A 12308-nucleotide genomic window follows, 5' to 3' on the forward strand; every position below is an offset into this window, starting at 1 on the left:
GGCGCGGCCTCGAGGCAAGGCGGGGGGAGGGAGGGAGCACGAGCGCCCATGCGCGCGCGGTGGCAGGAGAGCTGGAGCGGAAGGGCATGCGCAGACGGTGTTCCGGGACTGCGGGGTGGATGTGGGCGTGTACAACATCTACAGAGCTTTTCATTTTCCTGGGTTTTGTTCATTAGGATTACGAGATTCTCCCTTCAACCCTTATGCCTTGTTTGTTTGTCAGGGGGAGTTTTCAAATTACAATCACAGTAATTTGTTCGTTTTGTAAATATTTAGCAGGATACCTGGTAAGCCTCTCGTTTACACGTGGTGCCAAGCCAACATGCGGGGAGGTGTCCACGACCAGCCTAGCAACCTGGCTCGGAAGCCGGATTCTCTTTACCAACTTCCAGCAACGGAGAGTCCACCCTCTCTTGAAGTATTGTGTTTAGTTGTTTCAGAAACGTCAATTTCCTCATATCAGGAGTGCTTGCGGGTACTTAGCATAATAGGTCTAGTGAATTCACGGGAGTTGTCAAGTAAAAGTGTGTACCTATTGATGAGGATGTAATAAAAGTAAACCTATTTCAATGGATTTAAATGAATAAATGAATTTTGAATTGGTAATCACATGTATCAAGATTAAGATACAGAAAATGAGGGCTTGGCAAAAGGCCAGTTGGGTTCATAGAATTCAAGAGAGAAGTCACTACTGTGTGAAATAAGTTGGTAGTTTATCTTAGAAATGGACGAAATAAATAGGGCACACTTAAGTTGCCTCTTGATAGTACTGACAGAGGACATGCCCATGCTGGAAGGGGATTAGGTATGGATTCTGCAGTGCCACAGACCCTGCTCCTTCCTACATGGTGCTGAAACAACTCTAAGAAGCTTAAACTAGCATAGCCAGTGGTGAAGGGTACAATTCATATTCCCATCTATAGACGTGGCTCAAATAACTTTTTTTCTGTTTACTTTAGGGGTGTGCTATTTGTTTAAACAGGGCTGTCATTAGGCAGTAATGAAATAATTAATACTGTTAATATCACCAACCATGAATTTAATGATTCCTTCTTTCTATTCTATCAAAAATCACAATTTGGTGGCAAGCAAATTTTCCATGAAACCCTTGGGGGCTACATGTAGCCTCTGCACTTCTTTTAGGTTTTTTATATATAGCTGAGTTAATGGCTACTGTGGGACATAGGATAACATGCCACTCAGTGCTTTAAATCATAGCACACTATCACAAGTATATAAGCTTTTTACAAGGAGACCATGAATTAGTTAATAGGAAGCATGGCACAAGGCTCTTTTGGCTTAGATTATGAAGTATAGGAATGTCGCCCACCCTGTAATGGTTCTGATTGTTTCTCCCTTGAAGTAGAAAGGCAGATTCTTATATGCCTTCAAGCTCCATAGCAAATAACTAACAGTGTTCTGAGCAGGATGTTTGTGCCACAAGAGATACAACACCTGCTACTCTGCTTTCTATGGATTAGCAGTCTAATACCCCTGTTGAAATTACTGGTTGGTACCAAATCTCTGCTTTCCTCCTATTGAGGGATACAAATTGTTAAATAAAGGTCTTGATATTGCCATTTGTGCTACTTTTTTCTTGCCAGAGAGTGGTAGACAGAAATGCTAGGAACCTTGATGGGCTCAAGGGTATCTCTCTGTTCATTCCTGGACCACAAACCAACAGGCCTTTCAAGATGCCAAAATAGGAATGGCTGCTTCTGCCAGGTGTACAAAGTACTCCTTTGGGAATGAAAGGGAAGAGCATTTTAAGTATTCTGAGAGGCTACACAACCAAGGTGACCTATCAAGCAATTGTGTGTTGCCAGGGGAGATCTAAGGCAAGAAGACTAACCCATGGAGAGAACAAGTTAATTGGTTAATGCAGTGCTCTACCTAACTGTCCTAGATATGTCTGAGTGCGAGGATGTAATTCCATTCACCAAGGTATAGGAGATATATTGCAGTTTATGGAGTAACTCTAAATTGGGTAATACTTTAGAGATAAATGGGAGTGAGAGTATCCCATTTTCTTTAAGAAGTGAAGTTTGTAGAACTGGACAAGTTTAATAGTCCTGGGTTGGAGCTTGGAGGAAGTTCTATTGGCATTTCTTTTGGAAACTTATGCATGTGGGAAGTCATGAAGGATTATTATGTGCTCTGAGTTGAATTGATCTCTAATCAATTTTTATTGTTTAGAGTATTGTTAAAATCGTGTATTTGTTAAGTGCTTCTGATATGCCTTGGGGAATGTTATAGGGATTCATATGAAAGCAGTAACAGGGAAAAAGAAGGACAAGATTTATTACATTTTAGACCTATTCCTCCTGTTTTTTTTCATTATTCAGAAGAATTGGTATAGCTTTAGTTGTTTGCCTTCTGATGTAAACTGGTAATAATTGTTGCAGTTTTTACATGCCTGGTGGGTTAATAAGAATGTTCGTTTGTCTATCCACATTCATGGGAAACTCATATGCTATTAAAAACAAAAACTAGTTGTTCATAACAAGCATAGGATTGGAACCTGCTGTTGCAAAAAGAATCCTAAATATTACTCTGGGGACGAGCCAGATGCACACGTCTAGAATCTCTCTCTTATTTTTGCACTAGGTTTATAGATTTCACTGACACTTCTTTTTAAGCGCTATTTAATGTAACTGGATTTAAAATCTAATTCCAGTCAGGTATGCCCATTGTCTAAATCTTTTCCTATTAGATATAGTTGCACATTAAATATCAGTTGTGTGGAAGAGCTGTGTGGAATGTGGAGTTGATCTATAGTTAGATGCCCTTTATATAAGGAGGAATTTAGAGGTAACTCTAGATGGCACTGTTGATTTTATTTCAGCTTCAGTTCTGAAGTAACCCGTTTTTGAACACGTAATTGGTTTCCTTTTGAAAACAAGCATGCTGTTTCAACAGAGGGTCAGTGTACATTGTTCTGGGCTCTAGCTTTTATGTTTATAGCCATGTAATCAATATGTTGGGAGAGTAATTAATTTTTAACTTCCACCCAGTTGTAGATCAAATACACCTGGAGTTTCCTGTGCGGAAGTGTGATTTCTTTTGAAACAATGATACATTTCTTGGAAGAAGGGGCAAAAAGAGTAATTGATCTTTTTTAAGGTTATAGATGACCTTGTGCTGTGAAATAGCAGTCTTAATGTTAATTTGTTTTAATTAATAGACATTAATAGATTTTTTTTCAATAAAAGAACTAACTATACATATTAATGATTTGGTTGTGTTAAAAATATTTGTACCTTTTTGCAAAAGTGCTAAACTTATATTTATACATTTAATTTGCAGAATGAATTCCCCCTTACTAAAGGAAAATATGTAATATAAAGTATTATATTTCTAGTTGTTACTCCTGTCCTCAATCCCATTCTCCTTGCTCTGAAGTCATCCAATATACTTTAGCATGAAGATCATTTTGTCGCCTTTTAGCTACAAAAAAATGTAGAAAAACAAATTAAAATTTGTTGCTACATTTTTTAGTTTTATTGGTAAATCTTGCTATTTAAATATTCTATTTCACAACCAGTACAAGGTATTGTGATTAGAATTGTTATCAAATCATAATAAATGTTTTCTGAACTTTTTGTTTATATTTGTTGCCATATTGCTGTAAAATTTAGAGAAGTGTATGCCCATGTCTTTTTACCTTACTTATTTTTGACAGTTAATAAAATTAATAAACCTCTTTTCTTTGTATTTAGCTTTTCAGTAATAATACTGGGTTGAAATACATCCTTTTCTTTTAAAAAGGACTCCTGTTTTCCTACCTTACTCACATGGTGCTTGAGAATTTCTTTCTGATTTCTTTTGGTGGTAGTTTTGGGCTTATTTAATGATGAATTGCTTTCTGCTACTACACATTGTTTCTTTAACCTAAGACACTTGTAGTCTTTAGCTAATAGTAATAAAGCATTTAATTCTGTCCTTGCTCATCCTAGATTACTCCAAGCTAAATGTTTTAGAGGAAGACATGTTATTCTAGAACTGCCTATTTCCTTCGAATCATGAATCTGTGCAAGTAGATCACTTGCGTTATTAATCATGATATATTCTTCTTGTTGAAAATAGATTTGTAGAAACTGAAACTCGATTTCTGATAATATTTACAACCAGTACACTTTATAATCTCTTCTCATATAGGGTCATAAATCGCTAGGAGATACTCTTGATGAAGTCACACCTAACATGGACTAAATACATGAACGATAAAAGTTGTCTGGATCCAAACATGTTTAATTGACCTATTTTATGTTGTAATACTCTTGGCTTTTTTCTATTCCTTGTAACTCCAGTGTTATTTTTTTCCTCATAGTTCCTATCACATATCATGCTGTAGCTCTTCTTACTGCTGTTGAGATTGTAGGTGTCTAGGATTATAACAGAGTTCATTGGCTGCCAGAGTAATCATCCCATATGATTTGGCAGCTATTATTTTTGTTTCAGTCCACACCTATAGATTTTTGTGGTTATACAGAAGATTCTGTAATGGAATCTTTCAGAGTGCCAAGAGAAATAAATAAGGATTAGACTCTGAGATTACAGATTTATTTAGCAACCACTTTGCTGTTTTGATGCTGGCTGTATTTTCCCTTTGCTTTGTGGATAGATAAACTGTTCAGTTCTCACTGATGACTGTGTCAGGTATCCCATATCTAGAAATATTTACTATTACTTTTCTGGATCTCTACTGTCTGACTCCTACATATCGCTTGCCATCAATTTTCCAAAATTTCCTTTAACAGTAAATACATTTATGCTAATCTTTCTTGTGGCCTTGTAGGAAATTAACATGGCAACAAGGTCTCTTCGTTTTGATAGTTATCACGAGGACGGATAACAGTTATCACATATATCCTTCCAACTGTGTGCTTATCCCAGCTGGAGTGTGTTGTGTGTTGCAAATAGATTTTATTTTACAAATATCAGGCATGTTGTGCAACAAGGCTAGAATTATAGTCTCTTCCAACAGTATATAGCCCGTCTTTGACACCAAGTTCTTCCTTAAACCAAAGATGTGCTGCTGCTTTTACAAATACCTTCTTTATTTACCACAGCACTTTTATTCCACCCAGGACAATCATGACTCTTGGCAGTTTACCTAAAATATAAAACAGCTTGAATAATTTTTAAAAAATCAAAAATGGTCACCCACACAACCATCCAAGTAAATCTTAAATGCTCTTCAAACCAAACAATTTTCATCAACTTGCAGAAAGGTAGAATGGTGTCAGATCAAGCTCAAAGTCTGAGGTGTTCCAAAGCCTATCTTGTTTCCTGAATTCCCATGAGGACAAAACTTCAAGCATTCCTTACCTGGATGCATGCATAGAATAGGCAAAATCAACTTAGAGGAGATGGACTCTAAGGAATCCTGGGGCTAAATATTAACTTGACCAAACTTCTTCCAACTTCTTCCAGTCCCCATAGGTTGTCATATACAGCGATCAATGGTATCAAAGGCCACTGAGAGGCCTAACAGGGTGCAGAGAGTCACACTCCACGTTCAGGGTTCTGATATAGTTCACCAGAGTGACCAATAGTGTTTCTATCCCATGTCTAGGTCTGAGCCCTGTCTGAAAAGCATCTAGACTAGATAATCTGCATCCTCTATGGCCCTCTGTAGCTGAGTTGTTACTACTTTATCTACAATCTTCTCCATGCTACTTTCTGACATTTGCTTTAGATGAGATTGATCTCTTAGAAAAAATGTTCTTATAACTGGTATTAGTTCCTATTGTCCCTGAATCTTCTAGTTCTCTAAAATTTTATGTGCTTGCTAGAGTTTTCAACATAGTGACATAGCACTCCAATCCTTTTCCCTCCTGCTTATTTCTTGAAAATATCTATATCTCTACTGTTTCATTGTACTTTGGGGAAATAGGCTTCCAAAACTTTTGGCAGACTGGTAATGTAGAGTAACTGACGAGCTTTAGACTAATATATGATTCTATCCTGATCTACAGTAAGATAACTTTTTATCTTTTATTTAACTTTTCTGCTTTATTCTCCTTTAGGCATAGTCATGCCTAAATAAAGCTTGACCTGCTTCCAGTGAGACCATTCCTGAGCCAGGTCCTTCTTAGAATAATTCAGACCTCCTGCAGATTTCAGTCCATATGCCATGCCTGCTGCTTGTAAAAAGATTTTATTATTCTTAAAGAAGTACTGCCACTCATTTTGTTAACATAAGGAACTTGCAATATGTAGTTAGTAAAATTTATTCTGCTTTATACATCCTACCTTGCTCCTAATTAGGTGTTCTAGAACAAGACTTTGTGTATGCATGCGCCTTTGAGATAGTCTTGATTCCTTGATTCACAAGTCCATGAACTTTCAGAAGTAGTTTGCTATTGCCTTCTTCCTAGGCTGAGAGAAGATGACTAATCTAGACTCACCTAGCCAACTTTCATGCATAAGTCAGAATTAGAACTCATGACCTCCCAACTTCTAGTCCAGTACCTTTACAGTACCATTACACTAAGCTGGCTCTCCTTCCCCAAACATGCCACCCTAGAACTCCCAGTTCCTTCTCTAGACCGTGGTTCTGTGCAATAAACATTTAGATTCATTAATCATAATACATAAACTCTGCAGCTTCCTTAGTTTTCTATGGTTCCTGATCTAAAAAAAAATCCATGGAAAATTCTCATTATGGATCCTGTTGGGATTTAATTGAAGGTTGGAGAATGGGAAGCTAGAGGGCACTCTGATGTGCACATTATCCACTTTGTAATTAAAGTAAGTGCAAGACCAGAGCACTCCAGCCATGATAATTCATCTGAAATTTAATTTTCTTTGGGGAAAAGAATCAAAAGCAATTCCTTTTCCATTAACTTCAATAAAATTGTGAAAGAAAAACCCTTAGTGATATAATAGTAATCTTCACCTTATTTCAAACTATTCAGTGAGAAGTGGTCTGGAAATTTCATTTTCTTTCTGATTCATATTTTTAATCCAAGAGAGGAAACAGCAGTGCCAACCATTCTCCTAAATTAATAATATAAGTCTTTCACATTCCCTAATAGCAAAGGTAGAACAGGTGACCTTATAAAGCAAGGAGTCTCTGGGATCCTTTTCCACAAGGTTGTTATCTGCAAAACAAAATGATCATGTTTATAAAGATGTAGAAACATCAGATGTCTCTTGCTTTTTTATATAAATGCACAGTCCTACCTAATACTATCTATATTGCAGAGTAGGCATGTGTAGAAACTACTTGAACAATTAAGAAGTGTTCAGTTTCCACTATGAAATATGCATATTAAAATATCTGTGTGAACTCCAAGCAGATTATGTGGGCTTGGGCAGGTTAAGGGGAAGATAATATTTAAAGCACTTTATATACTGAAAATGCTATAGGATTAATGCATGCTTCTGTTTTTAATACCAAATGTCTTGCAACAGAAAATTGCAGCTATAAGAAACTGGTGGTATCCATCTAAGTATGGATTTCCATGTATATTTAGCACATTGAAATTCACCTAAGCCTTGGCTAATTTCAGAAACTACAGTGTTACTCTTGTTAGTACTTGGATGGGAGACCTTCAGGAAATAGATCCAACTGGTGTAACAGCCATGATTTTGATTAGGTGCCATCAAGTAAGTGTCAACTCTTAGCAATCGTATAGATGGATTTTCTCCATGATTATCTGTCCCCAGATTGGCACAGATTGGCGTACCATTGGAAGATCTGCCTTCCAATGGTACACCAGTCACCACTGTAACTGAGTCCATCCACCTTGCTACTTCTCTTTCCTTCCACCTTTCCCAGAATTATAAACTTGAGAGAGCTAGGTCTTTGCATAATGTGTCCAAAGTATGATAATTGGAGGCTGGTCCTTTGTGCCTTGAGTGAGAACTCTGAGTTGATTTGTTCAATAAACCTATGTGTGTTTGTTTTCTTGACCAACTGTGGTATTCTCAGGAATCTTCTCCAACACCAAAGTTAAAAAATGCCAATACTCTTTGTATCCTACTTCTTCAAAGTCTAATTTTCACTTCCCTAGAATGTCACAGGGAATACCGTTGCCTGCATGATTTTGATCTATGTATGCATAGACATAAACTGGCATCTGATTATCTTTTCCAAGGCCTTTATTGCTATTCTGCCAAGTGCTAGTCTGTAGCATATTTCCTTTACTGTTGATTGTTGATACTAAAAGGCAAGAAGCTATCTACCCCTTCAATATTTTCATTCTCAGTTCTAAGACTGGTTGTTCTACCTGATGTCATTAGTTTGTTTTTCTTTATATTTAATCTTAGTCCCACTTTTCACTGTGCTGCTTGACTTTCATTACTAGAGCTTGCAGATCATTTGCATTTTCAGTTATCAGAATAGCATCATCAACATAGTGCAGGTTATTGATGTTTCTTCCTCCAGTTTTAAAACCACACTCATTTTTTTTCCAGATCAGCTTTCCTCCATATGTATTCCACATATAGACTGAATAAGTAAGGGGAGTGTATGCAGCCTTATCTCGCTCCTTTGTTGACCTGGAGCCAGTCAGTTTTACCATGATCTGTGCTGTGGCTTCCTGACCTATATATAGATTTTGCATGAGAACAATGAGATGTTCTGGGATTCCATTTCCACAGCTTGAAAAAAAAAAAAGATGGAAGGTACTTAGGTCTTTCTATAATAAAAGAAGCATTTACTGGCTTCTTTTTGTTATTCTTTGGCTTTCTCGGTTATCTAGCATGCATCAGAAATAGTGCTTTATGTTCCTTGACATTTTCTAAAGCCAACTTGAATATCTGGCATTTGCTTTTCCATGTAAGGCTCTAATATGCATTGGATGACCCTAAGCATTATTTTGCTAGCATGCAAAACTAAAGATATTGTATGATAATTTGCACACTCTATTAAGTCTCCTTTCTTTATTATTGGAATGTAGATTGACCTCTTCTAATCCATTGACCACTGTGTCATTCTCCAGATTTGCTGACATAACTTGGTTAGAACCTTTACTGATTCTTCTTCTGTTCCTTGCCATTTTTCTATAGATATTCCATCAATTCCCATAACCTTCTGACTTGGTAATGACCAGAGTACTGATCTAACTTTATCTTCTAGTACTAAACGTTCTTGTAAGTAGGGAATATCTTCAACGGTATCTTTGATGTTGACATCTCTATTGTACTATACTGTACACATTTCTATACTTCCATTTTTTAAAATCTTCTTTGAATCAGTTGCTGTCTATCCATTAGCATCCTTTAGCATACCAATTCAATGTTGGAATCTCCTTCTGAGTTCAGAGATTTTTTGGAAAACTGTCAGCCTTACCATGTAGACCAGACAGGAAACACAATCAGATAAACTAACTCTGCTTTATTGTAAAGCTACATTAACAGAATCTTGCAAGTCTAAAAGTACAGTTCTCCTGCCTTCACTTTTACAGCCCAAGAACTTAGGAAGGGTCCCTTCTGAGACCTTTGCTCCTCCCACTATGCAGCTGTGGGCTATGCTGTCTCTTATCTGACTATTCCCTAGGCAGCATCTCTTCCCCCCGTCTCCCAAGGTCTTTCCCACCTACCATTACAAAAACCTTCTTTGTTTTTCCATGTCTGTGTCCATCTTCAATGCCTTTGCACATGTTGCTGTAATATTACTTCTTGTCTTTTTTAATAGATTGCTGAAATTCTTTGTTAACTTCTTTCCTGAGGTCCTTGTCTTTCTTGGCTTTGGTTTCCCTTCTTGCAATTTCCATGGTTTGTCCTGACATCCAGTTTGCTTTCTTCAGTTTCTTGATCTTTGGCAGTCTTCTTAATAGTTGCTTTAAGTTAATTCCACAGTTCCTCTGGTTCTCTGTCAATGAGATTCAGGACTTCAAAGCAATCCCTGATGTTCTCCTTAAAAATGGTGAGTATATGCTCAAGGTCACATCATGAAAGTTAGTTGGCTTTCTTCTGCTCCTTTAACTATTTGTGATCTGTTCCACAGTCAGCCCTGGGCACATTTTTGCTGTTATAATTGAGCTTTTCGATCTCTTTCTATCAATAATTTAGTCAATCTGATTTCTGTGTTCTCCATTTGGTGATAGCCATGTATGTAGGTATCGTTTTAGTTTTTTAAATACTGTATTGGCAATGAACAAATCATTGGATTACCCTGAAATTGAAAAATCATTCTCCTGTTTCATTTTAGTTTCCTAGGCCATGGAATCCAACTTCATTTTCTGCCTTAATTTTTCCAACTTTACCGTTCTAGTTTCCAATCAGAAGTAGCCCATTTTGCTTCCATGTTCTGTCAGTTTCAAATTTAACTTGATCATAAAACTCAGCAACCTCCTCTTCTTCTCCATCAGTAATTGGAGCATAAACCTGAATAATTGTCATATTAAAGCGTTGTCTACAAATCTATTTAGTAATACAGGTACTCCTCAGGTTACGACGGCAATTGGGACCAGGATTGCTGTTGCTAAGCGATGCTGTCATAAAATGTGACATCATGTGACCTCATTGCTTAGCGACAATTCCAGCAGTCCCGGTTGCCTTTGTAACACCAAGAAGTGCGGATCATTAAGCAGGAAGCAGCAGGAGTCCCACATAAGGAGCACGGGGGGGGGGAGTGCTGCAGGGGGGGGAGGCCTGGGGAGGCCCAATGCAGGCCATGCGCAAGCGCAGGGGAGGCTGGAAAAGAACCAGGATTAGTACTCTGAAAGATCCTCAGCTCTTCCTCAGCAGCATATTGAGTACCATCTGACCTGAGGGGCCCATCATCTAGCACTATATCATGATCACTTTATATCGTTTATCCATGTGGTTTTCTTAGTGAAAAAAAAAGGAATAGTTTACCATTGTCTTTTCCCACATAGTATGAAACAATGTCTTTGTTATTGTCACTAAAGCTATCTCCCCCTAAAGCATCTTCCTATATCACTGCTGCCCAATATAGGTGCCTGCTTGCTTTAGTTGGGCAGCTGGGATGACCTTCATGCCTTGTGCTAGGATTTTATACTCTTGTTATACACTCCCTACATTCTTCACTCATTCCTCCCAGGAACACCCACCCCCTATCACAATGAGACAGCACGGCAGGATTTGCCAGGGAACAGAGAAGAATGCATCTTTCTTGATTGGTACTGCTTGTGGGCTAGTGGAACAACTCCCTGCATTTTTCAGATTGTTCACCACTTTCAAAATCCGAATTATTTCCACCGTGTTAATGGTTCTTATCTTTCATTCCAAAACAGTGAAGAGTAATCCATCAGGCAGAGTTTCCTGGCATCAGCCACATTACTCACAAACTACAGTACATTATTGTGCAAGATGATCTTGATCTGAAGGGGTCAGCACCAAGATAAACCAAGCTGACAACCAGGATGCAACCAACGGTGCTTTGGGCAAGTGCTGTCATGTTGCTGATTGTTTCCAACAGTGTGAAGACAGATCACGACAAGTTTGAGCTCCACTTAATCTGATCCCTGAGCCTTCAGGATGTCCCCACCCATTAGCATTCCGCCTACCTATTATTCAAGTGATGCTTCAACATATGCATAATCTTGTTGCTGGTCTCTATTTGATGACCTGGCTGTGTCAAATAAATTGTGTTGGCTGTTAGGCCCCATGCACAATAGCACATGCTCATGCAATATGGAGGTGATGCATTGGTTAGCAGCAGCCAACACAGAAAAACATGCAGTTCCCTGCCTGCCTGGAAGAAAGCCACTTCACTTTCTTGTAAAGACAGTCTGCTTCAGTTGATGTGCCTAGCCTTCAGAAGTAGGTAGAACGCTGGAACTAACATCAAAGGTAGCATTTGTTTATGAATATGCACTACTGTGTTTAAGTTCATGCAGAAATAATATAAATGCAATTGTTAGTACATGTTGGTTTGATTGGCCTGCTGCTAAGGTATATGTATGTTCTTTGTGCATGGTCTAGAGTCCATTGATGTTAAGATTCAGGATCTTTTTACATATGCAGTGAGCGTCTTCATCTTCAAAGGTAATTTGAAAGCTCCACAATCAGGAGGACAAAACAACAAATGCACAGCTAAATTCATCAAGCCATCCTCCACATAAGTTACTGTCTTTTTTTCCTCCAAAACTCTATGTTGGTAGCTTATTTGGTTGGGTTGGCTATTTCAGAGATTTTGCTTTTTGAATGCGTTTGAAAAACAAAGCATTTTGCTTGGTTTGTGTAATTGTTAACTTCATTGTCATTGTTTATTCATCTTCATACTCTTGTACCCTTTTATGATTTGAAATTCAGGATGCCTATGCAGTGAATGTGCCATCTTCAAAGGCACTCTGAAAGTCTTTCTCTTGGAGGAACACCCTCCCTCC

At 38.0% G+C, this 12308-nt stretch overlaps 1 long non-coding RNA gene across 1 annotated transcript in view; it reads left to right on the top strand.

Moving 5' to 3' along the window:
- The first annotated feature begins 97 nt into the window (after positions 1-97).
- The window catches only part of LOC148215892 (uncharacterized), a 39559-nt gene continuing 27348 nt past the window's right edge, over positions 98-12308 (top strand). The window contains exon 1 of the long non-coding RNA XR_015796373.1: positions 98-418. This is a non-coding gene — a long non-coding RNA (uncharacterized LOC148215892). The remainder of the gene's footprint in view (positions 419-12308) is intronic.

The sequence above is a fragment of the Python bivittatus genome, unplaced genomic scaffold, assembly GCF_059951505.1.
Source record: "Python bivittatus isolate LINGU-HERP-01145 unplaced genomic scaffold, Pbiv_v1 ctg000330_np1212, whole genome shotgun sequence".
NCBI lineage: Eukaryota > Metazoa > Chordata > Lepidosauria > Squamata > Pythonidae > Python > Python bivittatus.